Below are 24289 nucleotides of genomic sequence, written 5' to 3' on the forward strand. Positions count from 1 at the left end.
TGTTTTGCTTGAACAAAATTTTGCAGATAAGAATCCAATGTACTATATCTTTTTGCAAAAAAGTCAACAAACAAATTAACAATTAGCAAATACAACTGACTCTTCCAGCAAGAATGTTGATTTCTTTGGAGATTCTGATTAGAAGGTCTTTCAGAAAAATACATTTTCTTGGGAGAACTGACACATTAGAACAACCCAGAGTTCAAGTATGTTTCCTATTAGCATTTAATAAAAAAGCGCCAGCAACCCAATAGATCTGTCAGATATCTCATAAAAAAATCTGATTTTAAGTGAGAGCATCAGAGCTGCCTAAATACCTACTATGGTATAACTGCCTTCCACAGCAGATCTGGATATCTAGGACACTAAATATGCACAGACTATTCCCTTCCCCCATGAAATGCACAGTGGATCTCTGTGAATATGTGTAACCTGAAAAGGAAACAATGTCTTCATTTGCCCAGGTAAACTTCTGAAAGGGAGAGCTGAAGAAACCCAGTCATGAAGGTTTAGCAAGCTTGACATTGTCCTTTGGATTATGCCTTCAATCTTCTCTTGTTTATCTCTTAGAGAAGGAAGTGCATTATGTTCTTGACCATTCATTCACTGATATAAAGCAAAAGACAGCTTGGGAAATCAAGATTAAAAACAAGCTCTCTTTCTAGTTAGGGCATGGCACAGTACCATTCTTACTCCTTTACTACAACCCTACAGGAAGGGTTAATCATTCACTGAATTAAGTCTCAGGAACTCTGTTTCACCACTGGTACCCACAAACCTGCTGTGTGACTCTGGACAGATTTGCAATATTTAACAACTTTTCTGTATCTAAAGACTACTATTGAGACATTCTCCTGCAAGTGGTCAATAGTTGACCTTTGCCTGAAAGATTTTGCTTCAGATTAAAAAATTCACCTATACTTTATTTTTGCTTTTCCTCACATTCATTGTCAATGTAAACTGTAGAGAAAGATGACTCAGAATTCATAAAGAGGCAGTGTTGGTTTTGTATTGATCTTTGTGTCTGAATTGAAATGAGCACTCTTGTGGTTATCAAGTTCTACTAGACATTCCTAATGAACGCATGGTAATTCAGTACAGGTTCTTGAGTTAAGAAGTGTTAGGAAATATGGAAGCATGTGCAGCAGGTCTTTATGTATTAATAGTTTTTCAGTTAGATGCTTTAACAAAAGGTGTATTGAAAAAATCATTCGTCTTCCCCCTCTTCCACACCCAACTACCCAATTTAACTAAAATTTTGCATTTACTGTCAAATAAAGCCATATTTTGATTTCATTTCAGAAATATTCAGGAAGTATTTGGGAAAAAATTGTAGAGAAGAATTACACTTTGTTATTCTTAAAATCAGTATTTTTGTCCAATCATTAAACTGTACACTTGCCAGAGGCATAGGCAACTCTGCAGAAGCTATTTAAACACAAAACTAAAGAACTGGAAATGAAATATTAGGTTTACGCACTTTGTAAATCATTCATGGAAGTAAAGAGAAGCCCCCTCTCTTCATTTATTCAATAGCTCCATGGTTAGGGATGTCTCTGATATACAATGTAGGACGATCAGGTTCAAGACCCTCTTTGTCTGCAAGTTCTTGAACCCATATTTTCATTTTCCCAGAATAGTTCTTAAACCAGTGAGAAATCCATAATTGGCTTCTCTCAATTCCCATGGAAAAAGCTGTTCTGAATGGATTATTTAAATACCAAGTCAAAGAGAGAGAATGACTCTTTGGTCTGGTGGTTAAAGCATTCACTTGGGAGGCACACAGCTAGGTCAAAGTAGCAGTTCAAATAGCTCAGGTGAGAGCATACCACTGCAGAATATCCAGTGGCTAGGTGATTCCCCTGGAAGGTAGAAAATAAGGGTTTAAATCTCAGTCAGAGGGAAAGAGTTGAAATCTAGTCTCCTATGTATAGGAGCTACTGCATTGAAAAACATATGGTGAGTTCTTCCAGTTCTTCCACTTTGTGGGGGTAGAGATGAGTGGGTAGAGAAGGGAAGATGAAGACAAACAGTTGTCTCCACGCTGCTAGTTTTGTGAATCTATTCCCTCTTCCAAAACCAGAAAATAATTCTGAATTCAGTCTGAATTTTGAAAAAAAATTAGATTGACAGTGTTTTTTAAGTTTTAGTGATCAATTTATTCACCAGAAATGTATTCAGATACTGATGTAAAACCACTTTGTTCTCCATGCAGGCTCAGATTAGACTGGCAATTAAAGAGGATTAAAAATTTTTGCATGTATAAAGCTGCGTTGCCCCCCTCCCCCACTTTTTGTTTTGTTTTGTTTTTTTGGCTCCTGAGTTTGAACTTTAATATATATATGTAATATAAACCAATAACCCTTGTGGAGCTAGGACTGACTGCCATTTAAGAACTATTTTACAAACTACATTCTCAGAACTTGTGGGGTGAGAGGGAGATATTATAGTAGAAGCTCTATTAGCATTTCAAGTTGTGGAGGGTATATCATATTTTTTAGCAAATGAGAAAAGAATGGTCATGCTTTTTTTCTGTTTTTGGAGATTGTGTCTGAAACAAAGAAATTAGTATAGTTCATCTGGCAATATTAGCTTTGAATTTCTACAATATCACAGTTATAAGCTTCCTATTTTAATGCAGTATTTAATATTTCATTTATTATATACTGCCTCCAAAGACATCTGACTCTGTTTTATGAGAAAATAAATCATTATACTGAAAAAACAGAAAAGTATACCTGAATTCCTCACTACTTGCCATCAGTACTGACCTGAGTATTCATTTGCTTTCCCAAAAATTAGATACAGATTTTTTGTTGTTTAAATTTGAACAAAGCATAATTAACTTATGGTATTTAAATATTATTTTTCTTTCATTGTCACTACTTCACTCTTAAAACTTTCATGTTTTTCTGACAGCATTCAGAAGCTCCAGGGATATCAATGACAAGTTAACTGGATGTAAATCTTTCAAACAGAAAGTGGGTTTCAACAGCAAAAGGCTGGTAAAGCAGAAATGTTAAGCTAGAAATACAGCACGACTTCGTATAAAGGAACATTTTTCAGCTTAATACAATTACTTCAATAATATAATCTGCTCACTATATAAATGTTACATTTTCAGAAATATTCATTCTTAGGTCACTGCTATACAACATTATTGTCTGATGGTTTGCATCTCTATATAGTGCACAGAGTCACTATTTAGTTCTTAAGAATAAACTAACATGCTGTTGCTTTCATATAGCACTTATTTTTTCAAAATATGAGTGCATGTAAAAATAACACAATCTTTCCCATTTTTTCTGCTCATAACAAGGGTAAATTTCAATTTTTTCAATCTAGCTTTTTGCCAACGAATGTACTTATTTGCATAAATTTTGCTTTTCATGGGAAGTCTAACTTTTTATTATTCCCATAATCCATTCTCCCCCCAACATACCAAAGGACATAAAACACCTTTTCCAGTTAAGGGGGTTCACGCATTTTTCAATTAAAATTTCTCGGGAGAGGGGGAAGAAAGTTTTAGTGTAGGAAATTCCTAATTCTCAATCGACCCCAAGAAAAATGTAATTATCTTAATATCATTCTGCTTTGATATGAATATTTAAGATCTGTAATGAAAAATGAAGAATTATTGATAAATGGTATATAATAATAAAATTTATGTTGTTTCTATCTCAGATATGTTCATGGGATAACTATTTAAAGAAAAACGGTACTATGGGAAAGTTCATCCTCATATGACTAACAGATGGAACAGGTGTCAGTATCGATAATAGTGGAATTAGTTATTTAGGTTTTATTGGTTATTGTAACGGATCACTGACTTCATAAACACAAGAGCTGCTTTCACATAAACAATAACCTGACACATTTGTAGAATTTTGCCTTTCAACTATACAAAAAATACTTCACATGAGAAAAATATGGCCAAATGGACTTCAACTATCTTTTGAATACGTTACAGATTAAAGTGCAGAAAAAAAAAACCCAAAACATTTCGTATGATGTTATTTAGAAATACTCATAAAATGAAAATATGTTAATGTGTTCAATAGATAACTTAACTGGCAAAAAAATCAGGTTTTGCTAATTACTTTTGTAAAAGAATTGAGTTATGGATTGTATTAGTTAAATTCACAGATGTAATTTTCCAAAAGAACTGTATGATTTTCCTACCTGCTCAATACAGAATGATAAATCATATTAACTTGCTTCAATTTCAGCATCACTGAGAAGAAAGCATTAATGGAAAACTCAATGCAGGCTTCCATCATAGAATAGAAGAGAAGGTTTATCACTGAATCCTCTATGATCAGGATTGGGCACACGAATTTATGAGAAATAAATAATAATAAAAAAACCCCAAACAACAAAAATCACATATAAAACACTGATGCAGACTATTTTCATCACATAAAATATTGTATTGCTTTTGTTGTTTTTTAACTTTGAAATAGAAAAGGACAAAGTAAAAATTTATGGCTCAGTATGACAATATACAGTCTTTTTTTGGCAGAAATTAGTTCAGAAACAATACAGTGATCCTTAGTGACTAAAAAATAATTAGAGAAAAAATAATTAAGAAGTCAAAGCTAATATAATAAGTAGTTTGGTGCTACATTGTACCGTATTCTTGTCCAAAATTGTTCACTAATTTATATAAAAACAGAAAAGTAACTAAATTGTTTCTGGGTTATTGGTCTCTTAATCTTGTATATTAATTCAGGTAATGTACCACTACAACTAGCTTCCATTTAATTATTTTTATTTATGTACCATTAAACTCAATTTTCATTACTTCTGTTGCTGAGAAAAAAGAGGAAGAATCCATTGAATTTGTGTTGTCATCTCATTTCCAGTCCTCATAAGGCCCTTTTTTCTTACTGAAGAGAGTATCTTTCACAATTTTTAATGTCAGTTTTTATTTCTTTAATTAGGAGTTTCTATCAGGACCTTTTCAGTGAACCCTTCACATTTTAATATTCTTCTGCTTCACTACTCTAGGTGATTGTTTCAGAGTTTGTTCAGAACACATTCCTGATCTGCAAGAAAGCTGCCTTCAAGGTCTTTCATATCCTGCCATAATCCCCTGGTAATTACAAAGGCTCTCTTTGCAACAATAAGCAAGCCTGAGAGGAGTTCTATGGCTCTGTATCACACATTAAATTGTACTTGGACATTTCAGCTAAATTTGCTTTCCTTGAGCCTCAAACTTGCATACAAAATCTGCGAGACGCCAAAACACAAGAACTGAAAGGTTATGATGACGGTAACTGTGTCTATACAAAGCATTGATTAAATGAAATAGAAAACACAACTTGGATAAAGGCTTTACTTTAGGAGTAGTTAAGTCCTCATTAGAAAAGCAAAGTTGACAGAGCTTAAAAACACTTATTTTATGGCTGATAATCATTAATCATCTTTACAGATTTTTTTTTCTCCCCTAGGATTTTAACAGTGTTTTTGAATGTTACTCCGTAGTTACTTATGCTTTTATAATTTTTTATTTTATTATTTTATTTTATTTTTTAGGGAATAATGTGTCTTCCTGTCAAAGACGTAGGCCTTGCCAGATTTGACCCATGAGCTATCAGAAGTCACCTTTCCAATTATTGTACATGTATAAAGGAAAAAGGAGCAATACATGTCTTTACAAATGCAAAATGTTCTTTGTTCTATTATCGTTTCCCTTCTTTGAGTTTCCTCTATCTATTGCTTGTTGATCAAGAACATACTTGTGTGTTTTTCCAAATCTTTAAAGGGCTACACCAGGTCCACCTATAAGTCAAAACAAAAATTCTAAGGGTCTAGAATAAACCGCTCCCATATCTTTGATCTTGCCTTGGTCTAGAAGATTTAAAAAAAACCCCAAACTTTGAATTTATTTGCAGCTATATTGGCAGCTTTATGAACTTTGCTGTCAATATAACTGGTCTAAACTATGTTAAATAATGTGGAATGAGAATACTCGAGAGAAAAAATGGTCTGATAATGATCCCTTCTTTTGAGAGGATGTCCATAATGTTAAGATCAATTATGTTTAAAAGGTTGTGATACTAATTTCTGATGCTGCAGCATTATATAAGATGCTTTCCGTTACTTGTTACCTTCCCAGCTTAAAATATCCTGTGTTTTTCACTGTGTAGAGGAATACTCCCAACAAAGAACAGGGGAAGCCAATATCTATTGGGAAAAATGAAATGAGACTAGGGAACTGTGCAAATAATTTTACACATATTTCATCAGTGAGCTACAGCTGAAAGAAAATGAACCTTTTTTTTTTCCCCCTCATTTCTTTCATTGACAGGTAAACTTTAACATATATACCATTCACAGAAACAAAGAGAAAAAGATATCACTTTTTGCTTGATAACACCACTCGTCAAACAATTATATGAAATCTCAACTTCACATTTCAGCTCTACCTGAAAGTTATTTAATCCCTATTTCCCATAAACTCTCTTAACTATAATTCTAGTTTGTTGATAAGTATGTTTCTGTCTCTCCTGATGAAACTTTTCACTATTTTTAATAAATATTCATATACTCAATAAGCCAGAGACAGTAAAAATGATTCTATTCCCTGTTTGTTGAAGCTATTTACATGGGAAACCCAAGTTCCAATTACTATACTAATGAATATTTATATATTGCATACAAAGTGGAAATACATCAACAAAGAAAATGTCTGAAGGTGTTATGATTAAGGTACTTGCAGGAAAAGAGGAGATGCTGGTTCAAGGAAGATTTGCCTTCCCCTTTGACACATGAGCTGACTATTTTAATAGCTTTTTCACTGAATGACATGGGCCTGGTCCACTTCTGTGAATTCAGTTCCTAAAATACTTCTGGATTTAACTATTTTGCTATTTTCATCTAAATTTACTTTACTTTAAATTAACTGTAATCAGCAATTTATGGCTAGCACATTCAACTAGACACAGTTTTCAAACTGCTAGTAAGTGCACATAATAGAGTTTGAAAGAATTTTGCTGTGTTTCTGGAAAGAATTGTAGGTAAAAGCTATGAAGAGGCTTAGAGACTTCACATTTTAATTTGATAACATTATATTATCAGGTGCCAACTTCAGGTTCTGTCTCCACTCTTAGCCACTATAAATTTATTTTAAACAAAGAAAGGTCTCAACAACGAAATACTACATTACTTAATGCTTTGTTGATCATGACCAACCTCCTATTCTCTAGCACCCTGGAAGCCAGTGCATACTAAACTGTAAAGGTACAAGGCACTTTGTAAAGCGCTACTTAATAAATAAAACAAACTTAATGTGGTAATGTATGGCTGTTTTACTATGGCCTCTGCAGAACACATTGTAATACTTTAGTAAGAATACAACATGATCAGTCAGGTATGACAACAATTGGGCTAATGTCAGAAAAAGGCAACTTCCCCTTCCTCATAAAGCATGAATTGGAAACCATAAGAGTCAGGGAGTACTCCAAATATCTAGAAACGAGGAATGAATATGATTCCCATATGAATAGTTAAATTATTTCCCACAGGCTGTATATATCTAATAGTGAAGGTGCATGCATTTGCTTGCTTTAATAAAGCAAATATTATGGACTTTTTTTTTTAGTCTTCTAATCCACCTGCTAATAAAGTACCATTTAAAGCCTTTATAAAATTCCTAATAATGACTGCAAACATATATTTTATGCATGACATTTTAAGTCTAAATATTTTCATAGTATTTTCCTCTAGAGTCTCCTTAATTATCCTCACTCAGAACTTGAAGATACTCACCAGAAGACTTAAAACAAACAAAAAACCAATCCACCCCCAAGTTACGAAGACCTGACTGGGATCAAAACACAGAAACTCAGTGTTCAGAGAAGCCTTTACCAATACCTCAGCACTTTTTCCTTAACTTGTTATAGAAAAAAGGGAGTGGAAAATAGCCTCAGAAAGTACAATAGAAATGGTAACAGTAAATTAGTACAGAAAGAACCACCAAATGAATTCCTGTACCTGATGAAAAGTGACACTTAAATGCTGGAAAAAAAAAAAAAATCCCCAAAGGAACTTGAACACTTTATAAAGATTTTGTAGTAGAATATTCCGGCTTTCTTTATTACAGTGGTACCCTGCATTGTGTTTCTGTGTAAAGGCAAGGGACCAACAATCCCTACAGTAGGTCACTGAGAAAAGAAATGTGGGAATTTTGTAACTAAAAGGCTAGGATTTGTATACTAGTTCCCAGAAATATATAAAATTGTGCCTGTTTGCTATACATACATTGCTTAACTGACAAAAGTTGGTACCACATCCAATGCTGAAAATAGCAAAGATTACCTTATTAAATCCATGAAGCTTTTTTTAAATCAAATTTCTGTGGTAAGCTAACTGTAACAGTTTAACATTACTTTAAATGTATGTCATACAGCTGTGTCTTTAGCAGTAGCAATAACCTGTAGCAACAGCAATAGCCTAGAGTAGAAACACAGCTTTTCCCCCTGCAAGTCATAAGTCTAGAAAGCTGATCCTACTTGTGAAGATTTAAGCAATCGTATCTAATTGTATCATTTTGCATTTGTAAATGAGTCTTAGAGTGTACTACACAGAAGTACAGAAAATATTATTGTAAAGTTTAGGGAACACTTGTGTTCATGTGGACGGATTCATTCAGTTAAATGGTTTGTTAGTAGAGGTTAGGTAATGTTTCATATTATGAAAATTCTACTTTTTAGATTAGAGATCATGATTATTAGGCAGGTTTTTGAAGCACGGCATTCCAAGGGAGATTAAAAAAAGGAGAAACCCAAGAAGTTTAGCAATGGAAATCAGGACTTTTTTAAACTTCAGTTGCATGGAAATCACACTGTTAGGATGGGGAAAGTATCAAAAATTACCCTAAATGGCTATTCTTGTACCTCACTGGAGACCAGCATATTTTGACTAAAACAAACTTTATGAGGGAATTAGTATGGGGACATTGTATATGCTTAAAAAGCTTGTTCAGTTTCAAATTGTTTATATATTTATCATAATTAAATACAGCAGCTAACTTTTTGGTTTAACATCTATTTAATAATAAAAAAATACCTGGCAATACTCCTTCAATGGTTTTATGCACCTGCTTTAAATTGTCCCTGGTTTTAACAGATATAATTTTCAAAGAACCTGTTACTAACCAAAAAAAAAAGGGAAATTATGGGACAAAATGTACAAAAATACCCCTGTGTATAGCATCATAGCAGCTCTTCATCTGCAACATGAAGATAAAATTCTCTTCCACAGTCACCCACAGATTCCAGACTGGATATAAAGCTAGATAGAATAATTAGATATTTCTTGGACACCCACTTTATGTTTCACAGAAATAAATCCTCTACCCATTAAAATTATATTGAAGATTTCAGTAACTCAAATTTTATCAGGATTGCAGACATAGCTTATTAGTAAAATCAGAAATTAATAATTCTATTTGAAAGAATTTATTAATGAATTGTATATTTTTCTATGATGCATATAACCAGCTTTGTATCTCAGTGAAGTCAGGAAAACTAAATGATGCTACATGGGATGAGGGAACTTTACACATGGTTCCTGTAGTTTAATTTGTACTGATACTAGAATATGGTGGGTTGGGGTTTTTTTCCTAAGTAATATTCCCTATCCCTTCCCATCTTTTACACATCCCCCAACACCCCCCCTGGTTAGTTTCTATTCTTCTAAACTGGTTAAATGCCTTGCTCTCTATACTTATTTTCGGTATGTTCTCATATCCCAGAAAACTGTATTACCTGTCTGCAACACTAAAAAGGTAAAATCAATGACAATCTGGTAATTTTTGCCCATTATTGTCCTATTAAAATGCAGCAGATTATCTTTCACAAAATGATTAATGAATTTTAGTCAATCAACTCAAATGCTTAAAAATGGAAAAAAAAAAATCCTTCTAAAATGTGAAGATATTAAATTTATCTTCGAGTAGGGTAGTAAGTGGTGTCTCCTGTGGTCTAGTTATTGGTAAGAGAGAAAAAGGTCAGGTTCTTACAATTTAATCAGTAATGTGTAAAATGAAATAACTGTTTTTATACACACAACATATAAATATAATCTCTACTTAAGTTATATTCACATTATACCTATACATAGAGATTCCTGCATTCATATGTAAAGATCTGTCTGGAAGAGTTTATAAATTGCTACTTTCTTTATTTCTATCACAGTGTCAGTGATGTTATTTCTAATTTTCTTTGCTCCTGTGAAGCAGCATACTGAACTCTTAAGGGAAAAGAAAACACACAAATGCTATTACAGTACACATTTCTAAGCAGCAGGAAGTCTGTAGTAAGTGTCAGAGATTGATCAGGATTTTATTGCACATATAAACAGCCACCATCAGACGTACTGTGCCAAAGGGTCATGTATCCATGCTGTATGTTTAACCACCTCAGATTTTCAGGAAGGTAACAGTGAGTTTAAATTACTGAAAACAAACTGAAATTTCTGAAATCTTTTCAATACAAGTTAATCTCTAAAACCAGAGTAAATACAGAAATCATACTTCTTTCCAAAGGGAATGGAAAGGTGAGATGAATATATGAAAATAGATGCGAACTGTTAAAAGTAAGTGCATTTATACAAACATTAAAAATACAGACATGTGTATCCCTACCTAGACGCATAAAAGAAATGCCTGTATGCCATAGATTTCAGATGTACACCATAGAGTTCAAGGGCATGTTTTTAACCATTAAGATGTATGAGCAGGTTGTTATCAGGAGTTCTGTAAAAGTTGAGAGAGTGCCAAAATTGCATGAAAACTCCTGGAAACTTTCAGAATTTACACTGCAGTTATTGTATATATCTTGATTATTTTGTATTCATAACAGAGATTAAGTGATTATTAACCACTTTAACTATGAAAGCACTGAATTCATACAAATGAGGTACACTTCTAAATGATAATAATGAACTCCTTAATCTAGAGTATTCCCGTTTATAAGATCAGCTAGGGATCTTGAACTAAAAAAGGCCACTGCATGGTGCCAGGCTTATATGAAGTCACTTTGTACAGAAGAGCTTCGTTGCAGAAAATTATAGAATCCTATTAAGATACTGTGAGTTGAAAGGATATGGTTATAGCAATTCCACTACATTTTCAACTAAGTCCTTTGAGTCATAGTTTTCTTTTCCCTCGACTCATTTAAACATGTAACTGCATTTGAAAGCAGTATCACACATGCATTGGCTGTTACAAAGACATACTTTTGAGACTGTCTCACAAGTCATGTGAGAATTTGTCTCTCTGATAGAGTGTTTGTCACCGACTATTACCTTCATGCCTATCCAATATTCAGAATACCACTACCATGTCCACATACATACCCTAAAGTGCTTTAAGGAAGAAACATAAGACATGAATCATATGATTACAGATGTCTTTCAACTACATGTAAAACCTAAGGATTTGGTGAATTTGATCTCAATTAGACAGGAAAACAATAATAAACAAACATGCAGAGTCTGCTGTTGAGCAACACAGATAATGCCTCAGCGCTTAATAAAATTGTACCAATTTTGTTTTCAAAGAAATTATGGATACCAGTCACAGTGGTGCTTTGGCTAAACAGCTTTTTAAACATAAGAACTATTTTAAAATGAGTTTCTTTAAATAAGAGGCTTGTATTATGAATATGATTAGGCAACGATACATATTTTCGCCAACCTCTGTGACTGTTTCTTACTACATATAAGCAATCTTAATTTATGACTTAAGACTCAAATTACAGAAAACTTTATTCCATCCTTATTCACAGCTGACTAGGTTTGGGTTTTTAAATTTTATTTTCCTTAAAAACTCTTCTTTATACCAAAAAAAAGTAGAAATAGTCTTAATTCAATGTCAATATCACCTTTTAAAGGTACTGGGGATCAGCATACTTGGTTTAGATTTGCATAAACTTTGCTTGCTCTTTTTTGAGAAAATAACTTGTCTGACTAGGAGAAAGAAAAAAACAAGCAAAAAGTGTCAGATAGTGGAGTTCTGCTGTATAAAAAGATTCTAATTATGAAAATGCCATATAGTTATCTTTTCTCAAATAATCTCAAGGCTCTAAAAATCTTTCTCAAAATACTCACTACTGAATTCAGAGATAACAATACTCATAAAAGAGTTAAACCCAAAAGAAGCATTACCTTCCAGCAACTATTTTTCCCTGCTGTAGTAAACAGACAACATAAATTTAACCAAACCAAATATTCAATAGACAGGTTTTAAAAATGATAGCCTTCTCTGCTTGAAGCATGTTCATAACCCCATTAATATGAATGAAAGTTAACCATGCACAGGAGGAAAAGAATACATTTGCTGTATGTATACTTGTTCTTTGGAATCTTTGAATATTTCATTTTAATAAATATATTTTAGGAAGACATCTAGTTTATTAGAACAAAGGCTTTGGTTTCTGTTTTAAAATTACTGAGGCGCAAGATAAGACCAGAAAAGTTCACCCGGCCATGTATATTTTTCTGCAAACATGTCATTTTAGACATCTTTCAAAGATGTTTCTGGATCTGAAAAGCAATCCTACTGAGGTATTGTTTGCCACTTCTCATTGACATATTCATGTAATGTAAAATCAATCAAAACCAAAAAGCACTTAAATATAAACCCAAAACTCAACTAAAAATGTTACCTACTTCATAGGAAAATATGAGGTTATATCACTTTGTTTTTCTAGAACTTCTGTGTTTAGAAAGTTGAGTAACTAAATTTATGTTATAATTATGTAAAGATTTAAACTACTACAGCAGTATCAGTTTATAGATTTAACACATTCATTTGGGAACTCTTCTATTTAGATAGAGAAGTGAAGCTATTAATAAAGAGTAGATGTAGGTGGTAGTAAGGAAGTAGTGTGAACTTGAGAATTAAAGCTAAACTTTCTGAAGAGTGACATGGAAGAGATTTATTATTTCACAAAAGGGATAACTTTCAGGTTCCTAAATATCTTTCCTAACCTAAGGATTACAAAAGTCTCTAAGTATTTTCAAAACAATACTCTTAACTTGATACCTTTTAAAATTTTATATCAATTACATAAACAACTGTTTTATCAAAATGGAAATGACAGAATCATGGAATACTGGAGGTTGGAAGGAAGCAGGGAAGTCTGGAGGTGGTCTGGCTGAGTCTACCTACACAAAGCAGAGACAACTTAGGTCTGGTTGCTCATGACACCTTGTGAGCAACCACTCAGCTGAGTTGTATCTCCAAGGATAAAAATTTAACAGGCTGGACAGCCTGCTGCAGTGCTTGACCATCCTCACTGTGAAACTGTTTTTCCTACTATTTAGTAGAAATTTTCCTTCTTGAAAGCCGTGCTCATTGCCTCTCATCCTTTTATGATTCAGAAGATACTCTGAGAACAGTCTGGGTCCATCTTGTCTATATGTGCTTATTAGGTAGATAGAGATAGCAGTAAGAATCCCTGCTTAGCATGATCATGCTATGTAAATGAAAAGTGTGAGTAAAGACAAATCTATCATTTCATTATACATGCCAATTTGATATGTCTAAATTAAGCATTGTGATGTTTTTACATCCCAATCTTTGATATAACTGTGCCACTTTGAACACAGTCACCCACATCAGCATTTAAAATAACATGGAGAATTTGTAAAATATGTATACAGTTGTAATTTTTATGTTAGACAGGAGGATGATGATATTTAAAACAAATACGAGAATTAGAAAAAATACACACAAAAGTGCCAATCAAAGCAGTAAATGATTCAGAATATTTGCAGAAGGGGTGCACCTGAAACTTTGTAGCTATCATATCAAGTTGTGTATAAATTTTTATTTTGTTACTTTCTTTTTAAACATTGCTAGCAGATCAAATCCAACAATATTTTGGCAGCCTAAAATTACACTCTTCTGACCTTGACATTAGTATTCAACAGCACTGATGAAAGAATGACAGCTTCTCCATCCTACTGGGTGATCTTGCAAGCTTTTACCTTCATGACTATGGAGTTTCTGTCAAATATGCTTCCAGCTGAATGATCACATTCTTTTGAATTATGAAGTGGCTGAAAACTGTGCTAATTGGGTCCATATCGATGTCACTCCAAGATTAAGTAGCCTTAATACTCTTCAAAGTTATATAAATACTTGTAATTTTACTATGTTAGCTCTAGCATATATTTGGCTTGAATGAATAATTTGCAATACCTAGAGAACACACATAAACCACTACTTGAAAATATTTTAGTAGTTTTAATGTATTAAAATTGGAAGTAAGAATAGAATTTCTAAAATTAAGGAAAAAATCAACTAAGTACAAATGAAAAAAATGCAGTGATTAGAAAAATTATCCATAAGATCTCGTGTGTAGTGCTGTGGAATTTAGTAGAATTAGAAATAATCAACTGCAAAGCAGTATTCACTTACAGGGAAACTGGGTTCTGGACAAGAATTATACTGTTCTCAAATACACTGAGGGTTTACCCTATGATAGTCTCTTTTAAACCATTGCTCCTAACTTTTGTGAATTGCATTACCAGCCCTTAGAATTAAGAACAACAAAGTTTCATAGAGGAGCATCCAGTTGTGCTATGGATATCTTGTCTTTCAAAGCTCAGCAATCTGCTTCAACTACTTAGAACCTGAATTATAAGTATTGCCATATCTACAGGATTCATATAATGAATTATTCTGTCACATCCATGGATAACAACCTTTGATAATGAAACAAAGTTTCAGAAGGATAAAATAAGCAAATGCATAATTTTTGAAATTATACCTAGCTGTAAGAATTATCAACTCAGCCATTCTCTAGTTTGCCCCTGTAATTTACCTAACTTTTGATATAACCTGTAAAATTCTTAAAGGTATGACTTTCCCGCTTCAGTTGCCTAGATGATGTTTAGCCATTTAGACCAGGCATTTTCAACATCTTGTTCCTTTTATACCTTAAATGGAATTCCCTATTTTTCCTTTCCCTACTTTGTGTACAGTCTTGGGTTAGGAACTGGAATATCTCCAAGTAATAAGTGATAGAACAAGAAGGAATGGCCTCAAGTTGCACCAGGGAAGGTTTAGACTAGATATTAGGAAGCATTTCTTTACAGAACGGGTTGTTAGGCGTTGGAATGGGCTGCCCAGGGAGGTGGTGGAGTCCCCATCCCTGGAGGTGTTTAAGAGTCGCGTTGACATGGGGATATGGTGTAGTTGGGAACTGTCAGTGCTAGGTTAACAGTTGGACTAGATGATCTTCAAGGTCCCTTCCAACATAGATGATTCTGTGATTCTGTGATCTCATTGTATAGATGATATCTGTGTCATTTCCTTTTCTCTTTATCCTTAAAGCTACATATGAGTTTTATTACAGAGCTTAACACAGTTCTGATTTTAGATATCTGCATACTTTTTAAAAATGACATTACAAACATATCTTGGGATACAACATAAAGAGTGACCACATGATTTATTTTTCCATACTGTATCTGAAAACAATTTAATCCTATGGCTGATAGAGACTGAAGATCCTACAGTGCTCATTGAAGTGTATGAATTTGTAGAGTGAATACACACAAGCGGTTTTAGTCAATTCTGCTCAAGTGGCTTAGTCATACCAAATATCTTACTCCAAAACAGCCAACCTAAAATTGCCCTTCTGTTGCACTTTTGCATTCTTATCTTCCTCAATGACTTTTGCTTTATACAGTACGACAATTTTGAATTCTTTTATCACTTTGGTTTCCACGTAGGAAGTTATTAGGACCCACACTAGTCCTATGCCGATTTTAGATAACTGGTTGGATATTTGGATTATATCATATCTATTTGCATTGTAAGAAGAATAAGTAAATTTTTAACTTTTTTTCAATATTTTTACTTAACTTGTTAGATAATTTTACATAACTTTGCAGTTTATGCCCTAGAAGGTGAAGAAAAAGTGCATTTTCTTATATAAAAATGTGCTGCCTGTTTTGGATCAAAAGAGTATTTCTTTGTCTGTTAACTCATTACCAGCATAATCAATCTGCGGGCCAAAAAGGACAGAAAACTTTTCATATTTCTGAAAGAGAGCAAACTAGTTAGAAAGATCAAAAATCAAATATTCCTGTATCATACAGGGAGATTCTCCTGCATCTAAACAGTTATCACCATCTCAATAGCATCTCAAGAGTTATCAGCATCTAAAGGACAGAATAAGACTGGAAGTTTTGTATGTGATTTTTAAAAAAATGAAAAAAAATGTGGGAGAGAAGGCAGAAATGAAAGAGCTGAAAAGTCAGCTTGGCTCTTCTAGCTAATTTCTAGGACAGTAAATACAACAGTGATTCCATTCACTTTCTTAAAAAAATTATTACCATTTAATTATTACATTGGGAAACAGATCCAAGAGTACAATTAAGGGTGCATTAACTCCTGCACCCCTAGTTGTGTAGACATGTGACTATGGATGCAATCCAAGGTTTAGCGTACCTCTGTTCACTTGCAAGTGGGAAAGCCAGACACTTTTGGACAGAATACAAGAGAACGGCATGCAGAGTGACAAGTGGAAGAGCTACTTGAAGAAGAGTCACAGAGAACTAGCCCAGAGGGGGACAGAGGCCATCCAAGACTCCTGCTTCTTAACAGTGTTCTTCAGGATTTTACCGAGACACATTCAACCACCTGGGATCTAATCTCTCAAATGCTTGCATACCTGCACTCTCATCTTTTAAAGAACTCAACACGGTTTATTTTCCTCATGTAAATGTGGGTTACTTTTAGTTGAGGTGCTGACCTTTAGAATAGCAGCTGGAGCATTACTCGAAGTGGAAGAGAAAATTCAAATCCTTGTTGTACCTGAAAGGTTTCAATACACAGATTCTATCTTCTTGAAGGGCATCATATCCAGGTTTTCACATGGTTAGGGACAGATTTATGGATAATTGAGCAATGGAAGACCAAAAAAACTATTAAGATCTCAGTCAAAATGTGCCTTTGGGTGACACTCCTCCCCCAGGACAATTAGCCTTCCTAAGTCCTTCAAGAGTCACTTTACCAGCATGAATGAAAAACCCTAAGACATCTCATGCTCCATTGGACGTGTAGAATCCAAGCATACAGTCTGTCTGAAACACTGTTTTAATGTAACACAAATAAGTAGCCCACAGCTCAGAATCTATGACTTTCCACAGAACGTGCCTGGTTCTATGCCAGAGAACCTTGTAAATAACAATAATTGTCAGGCAATAGTAATCTAGGGGTTTTCAATACACAAATGCTAGATTTAGATTCCTGTAGTCCACCTAAACTCTTGTTTAGGTAACAAAATAGGATCTCTGTCTTGCTTTTAAAATACATTAGATATAGCACCTGACAGCCAGCATCACTAAAGCTTTAAAGGTTAACTCTGTATAGCTCATTTCAATTAATACCATGTTCTTCCTATCATAGACACATCTCTTTTTCTGTACAATCAGCAGCTTTCAGCTTTTTTCATATTATCTCTGAGACAGCTTGATAACTTGATAATTTGTTAATGACATAATTGCTTCTTATAAAATCTATCAAGTCTACTAACTTTTAGTTGTTACTCTCAGGAGCTGATTTTGAAACTGAACTCAAGAGATTATATTGATTATGGAAAAAGAGCCAGATGTTGTTCCCATTGACACTGTGGGTGGAAAAAGACACTGATGAAAACCTAACTCAACTAATAAAGTATACCAATAGCTTATTTTATAGAGAGTCTTTACTAACAATAAATCTAAAAGCAATTTTTCCTTTGAATGTAAACAATAAAACATTCTGAAATATTTGCAGATGTGTCATAAGCCTGAGGTTAATTAGTTTTGTGGCCTTATTGTGCTTTTTTTTAAAGCTAAAAGTATAATTAAGAAGAAACCACTAAAATATCCATTAAAATTGTAAAAATCACTTGAAACTGGTTTGACATGTCAAAATAAATTTTACAGTTAACCTGCCTATGTTTATACAAAGGAAACTGGTTACTTATTCTAGTAGCAGCTAGTTTGTATTTCTCATTTTGCTGATAGGATATAGTACCTAAGTGCCTCACTCCAGTTAATGTATTGCATACTACTGTGCTATATTCAACTAACATCCAGCCACAGTAGGACTTGACATTATGAACTACATTTTTCATCTCTGCAGCTAATGATGAGCTCCTTTACAATCCTTTCTCCTTTTAAGTAGTATAAATGATAAGAATATTAGTTCAAAATCCTATTATTGATAGCCTTTAGAATAAAATCATGTGGTAATTACTGCTGCATTCAAAGGCTTGCTTTTTATTTTTTTTTTTTTATGTCAAAAAAAGAGAAACAATAAAACCCTGGCAGGCTTTTACGAGTAGCAGTAATTACAGTTTGAAGTAAAATAACAGACGCTGCCAAAGTTTCATAGCACAAAGTTGAATCATGATATACCTTCAATAATTTTGTAGAAAGAGTCTGCTAGAGTGATACAACCAGAATTTGTGTAACCAGAAACAAATGCTATAGAATGTTTCCTTTTAAAGCATTTGAACTCAAAATACGGTCGTTCAAAATCAGCTGTATTCTTAAAACAAAGGTAGACTATAAATCCTGTTCATAATGTAGTTTTGTCTCAATATAATATATTTATAAACTATTCACAAATATATAAAGTAATCGGATTCTGGAAATATTTTGGCAGCTAAAATAATATTGAGATTTCAAGTGCCTGCAGGTACATTGACCTAGGGTTTTTTTAGGTAAACCTTAGTTTGCTATTCACACTCAGTTACTTTAAGTGCACCACTATTGAATAAAACCTAATATGGTCCTGAAAGAATTTAATACATGCTGATTCTCATTAGTATCTTGTTAGGCTTCCAAAGGAGAAAAAGTTAATTTTAATTACATTTGTCAGTTATTGGAATGAATAGTTCCAAGGCTGTGCTAACTGTTGTCTGGACAACAAACAAGGGGCAAAATAGAGAGGAATATGAACCTAGGATCCATTCATGTCAAAGGTAACTTTCAACCTCTTTGAACCTCTGGTACAGTCTCCAAGATAAAACATTTCCTACTCATTAGCTCTTGAAGTCTTTTTACTCAACCTGGAGAATTTTTATCCTCTTAACTTCTAACCATTCATTATAGAAGAAATTTGGATTTTTTATCCTGGACTTCAGTAGTACCAGATGTATAATGTCAGCTATTGCAGTACCTACTACCTATAAGCATCTCATCTGACTTCAGGCACCAACTACAGAATTTACTCTGTGCTTCCTGCACTAATACCATGTCTTCTAGGAAAATCTTTCAAAATGATAACTAGGACTCAGTGTTGGTTTTACCACATTCCTTGATAATCAGCTAGAGTATTTCCACCTTTAAAACAATGTTACATTTCTCAACATGACTGGTTAAATCAATTTCTTTTGTCAATGTAGCCAAATATTATGTTGCCCCCTGAACCAAAAGCATTGCATCGGAAACTGGTCTTCAGACTGTTATTTTTCACTTACATTTAGGTTTTTTCTGTGGAATGAATTCAGTGCATTGTCCTTCCACACTATGAATATGTTTTTTTCTCCATTATACTGATTCTTAATAACAATGAGATTTTTCTCAAATTTTAATAGAAATAAAGACAGTAATACAGCCAAGTTTTGCTGCTCTAATGAGCTCTGAACTGTGACTTAGGCTTGTCAAGCTGCAGCTGCTGCTGTCCTTAATAGCTTAGCATTTTGACACCTCCTAATAAATTCTTTACAGTTACAGAAGAAATATGAGCCAAATGCTCCTAGCACAAAATTTCCTATATCTCAATGGAGTTTGGAGCTGGTTCTACTAGATTTTATCAACCTGCAACAAAAAACCCCCTGCAGTTACACTCAAAAGATTTACAGATTAAATTTATTTTTTTTTGTTGTGTTTACACAATGGCATTTTTGGATGATTTCTGGATTATACAGGAGGCATTTCTCTGCCCAAGTTGAACAAACAAAAAAAATAAACAGTAATCTTTCTTCCAATCAAGTAAATAAATGTATAACCCACAAATCCCGTGCTGTCATCTCCTAGACTCTATACTAGGAGTCCTGGGCATTTACTTGTGCTCTCACAGCAACATATCTTGAGCATTACTGAAATATATGGCTTTATCTCCTAGTAGATTGCAAAACTACCAGAAAAAAAAAAGGACAGCATTTTTTATTGCTGTTCATAAAATCAGAAAGAAGTGAATTAACTTGTGCTAAAGAAAACTTTTTGAATGAAACTGAAGACCTAATGAGTACCAGCACGGTGTCTTAACCACACAGTAGCAATGAAATTGAATGTTGAAGAGGAAGAAGAGTTTCTTCCATAAGCAAACAATCCTTCATCTGTGCATTCAGACCCTGAAATTCCACCCCAGAACTTATTTTTTTTAAAGAAAGGAAAAAAGGCCCAAACCAAACTAGAAAACATTTGGACAACAGAAGAAAATACGGGGATCCCTGCAGTGACGTAAAGAAACAAGTTCATATTTCTCATGTTACTTAAGCCGTTCTTCAATTCAGTCATTCCTTCCTGACTTATAGCTACCTCCAGAGTCTGCAAAACTCTCTTTAGGTTAATGAGCATTTTAAGTCCAGCTGTTCTTTGCAAAGCATCTACCTTTGCACTCCATCCCAGCAAAAGGACTAGAAAAATCAACCATGTTTTTCCCATGTTTATTTTCTGGTTTTGTTTTTCAATCTCTTGGTTCCACCCCAATTTTATTAGTGGTGCAAGGTCTTCATAAGCAAAAGTTGTCATTGATATAAAATGAGGTGAGTAGTGATTAAGGCTAAGTGGATCTGTTAATTTAGCAACACTTTAGAATGACTGAACATGAATAAAATGGTAAATTGCAATTACATTCCTAAGAGAGTATATATGAAATCCGTATTAATACCACATTAGTTCATCATGACTAACATTATGATAGCTAATAGTAAATGATAAAATAATGACTATCTACTTATAGAATTACCTTTATAATCTTCCTCCTAGAAGGAATATAATTATGCTTCTCTAGAAAGAATGCAAAGTTTTTCTTTTATAAGTGATTATTTAGGCACAAAATATGATTTTCAGCTGAATCAGCATGCATAGCCTCATTTATGATTTTCTGAAGGTAAACAGCATAGTCAGATGAGCAGGAGATTTCCGTACTGAAACTTTTAGGAAATAATTGTAGCTTATTTTTAATTTGGAAAGTATTTACATTCCATTCTAAACAATTAGAAAATAAAAATGCACATGAGCAAAAATAACTCCATAGATATTATTTATCTTTTAGGTAGAACAGATTTAGATTTATCATGGTCTTCATTTCTCCCATGTACCATACAGTGTAGAACAGTAACGTTTGTACTATTTCAGTTCTTGAAAGTTCTAACAAAACCCCCAAAAAGAAAGAAACTGATTAAGAGTTAAGACAACAATTAAGCACATGAGCAACAGAGGCTAACAGACTGTATCTGGGGACACTGGCGTTCCACAGATTCAAAATTTAAGTTTGGTTTCAAAATTACATCTGCAAAAGCATGAAAGTGAATACAGGATTTCTGAGCCCTAAGGCCAGTGTATTAATCATTGAATTGGCTTTCTATAATGTTTACATGTTTTATATTACAGAATTAAGTATCTTGTGTGAATGATGGCTTTAGCAAAGAGATTTTTGTAGTAATAACCCATGACCAAAATTAAACTATGTGTAAAAGAGAAGGGGAAACATAGAAAAGCTACATGACTTTCCGTCTAGAGGGATGTTGCAAGTAAAGCTCAGTGCTTTTGAAAGGCCTGACTCAGAGGTGGCTTTCATAGAAGCATTTGGGAGACTCAAATTTTGTGTAATTTCTGAGAGAGTTAGTAGAGTGATTAACAAGAAGAAAGAAAACTAAAGTAAAGGTAAATTTAAAACAAGGCACAACTTTTGTCTGAGAAAATTGTTAATCTACAAATTAAAAAGGACAACAATGTAACAACCAATCTGTCAATATGATAACCAGCAGTTTCAGCTGGTGTATTTTTCATACTAAAGTAGAGATGTCTTTAAATTGCTAAAAGGAAAAATTATTTGAGCCTTGCACAACAGTTAATGATTGTGATCTGCTATGTCTTTATATGATATATTTGTTATCATGACATATTTGGGTCAGGAACACTGAGGAACACAGGCTGCTGTTTGGTAAACAACTTAAACCAATCCAGTCTCTAAAGCTCCACAGGGTTCACAATATTTGAGAGAGGGAATTAACAGTATGGTTGACCCATTCTTGAACCTGCATGCCCTTTCAGTCAACTGTCAATGTATAAGTAAGTTAGGCATGGAGCTTCTGTTACCAGCCTGTATGACTTGTTTTCTCCATGCAATGTCAGGAAAAAAACTAGAGTCAGCATTCAAATTGTTCACTCTCCACCTGAAGCCAAGGAAGCTTCAAACTCTGGAGACAAGAGGCTTGTTTCTTATGAGGGCTTCACATTTGAATGACAAAACATTTTTTAATTTATTTTGAACACTGTAAAACAAAGGAGTGTTTAAAGCTTTCTACGAAACCTGCTGGGAAGAGGCCTACTGTACAAGACAAAAATGCAATTAGTTACATTCAAATTAACATAGATTTTATACATATATATATCTACATATGCATTTTAAAATATGATAGGATATGATCATTACAGAATCACAGAATCATCTAGGTTGGAAAGGACCTTGAAGATCATCTAGTCCAACCATTAGGCAAAGGTAGTTCCTTTTAAAACAGTATAGGGAATCAAATGAATGCTAAAACACAGAAACAAGTATTTTAATAAAGAATTCTGTAATTCTTTTTGCAAAAATTTAAAACAGTTAAAAAAAGGACTAACAGAGGACATTTATATTTGCACAAAGATATGCTCTCAAGGCAATGTGTCATTTAAAGCTCTTGACACGTTTTCACCCTTGTGAACAGTGAAAAACTCTCAGGTGGAGAAAACATGAGAAATTTTTCCTCAGGTTGTCTTGACTCTGTTTCCTGAACCACCATCTAGCTGAAAGACTTTAGCAACTGCTTTTGCAGTAAGTAAACAATAACAACTGCTGTCAAGAATTTCAGGAGATATACCGGGAACCGTAATGAACCTTCCCACCCATACCAAATTGTCATTCACTTCTTAATTAGAAGGTGCAAACAGAAAGGTCTTGCTCTGCTTCCTCCAGAAGAATTAATATCAACTCACTAGGAGGCAAATACTTGAAAGGGTAACCCACTCCTCTGCCACACTGCCAGACTTCTGCTGGGAACTCAAAACACTGCATGAGCCTTACTGGCCTTATTAGTTATCTTTTAGTGCATTCTGGCTTTTGGGAGCTGTAGTGTTAATAACACTGATTTTGTCCAGGCTTTTATAAGAAAGTAGAATGACCTTGAAAACTGTTGCACTCTCAGATCAGTGATAAATACTCACAGCATGTACTTTATTTACGTCAGCATTCACTTCACAATTTTTCCAGTTATCTATTACAAAGTCATATCCTCTAATACATCTCTACTATATGACTAATTTCTTAGTACTTTCACTTTATTTTGGTAACTGAAAAAAAAACCTCAATAATGAAAATGAGTGCAATGTTTTGTTAGTTGAAATACAGGTATTAAACTGATTTGAGAAAAGGACAGACCCCAATACTTATGTTGAGAATTGTGTTTTCTATTCCATCTGCTGTCACAGCTCATCTCTTGTGAAATGAAAGAACTACAGACTACAGTGTAAAATACAGACAATTTCTGCACTCATTTTAATTTGACTGTTTTCTCCCATCTTTACAATAAATCACTGATCCTTTAACGTTTCCTCAACTGTAATTAAGCCATAAGTGTTACTGATTCCGAGTAAGCTGTTGTCTTACTCAATGTAATAGTTAAATGCTCAGTCAGACCTATTGGCTTTGTACCACAGCTATCTGAGATTTTAGAATGAGGGTCTCAAGTTCTTGCTAGGTTGTGCTCAAAATCTATGTATACATACAGCCTTTGTGAGTCCCCAGGAGACAGCTGCCAAGTAAACTTTGCATATACTTCAACTAGGCATTTTAATTAGTTTTCAATTGGCATGATAGCAAAGGCAGGTGCCCACAAGAACTGGAAAAGGGTAAAAGAAAATACAAATACACAAAGTTAAAATGGTCAAAAGCAAATGTGAAGGCAGTTTATGCAGAGCATGGGATAATAAGTGAAAGAAACCATTTTTTGAGCTGTTAAAATGCTGGAAGATGCAAAGGAGCCTGTAATGAAGCAATTTAACA

Source organism: Strix uralensis, chromosome 4 (assembly GCF_047716275.1).
Source record: "Strix uralensis isolate ZFMK-TIS-50842 chromosome 4, bStrUra1, whole genome shotgun sequence".
Lineage (NCBI taxonomy): Eukaryota > Metazoa > Chordata > Aves > Strigiformes > Strigidae > Strix > Strix uralensis.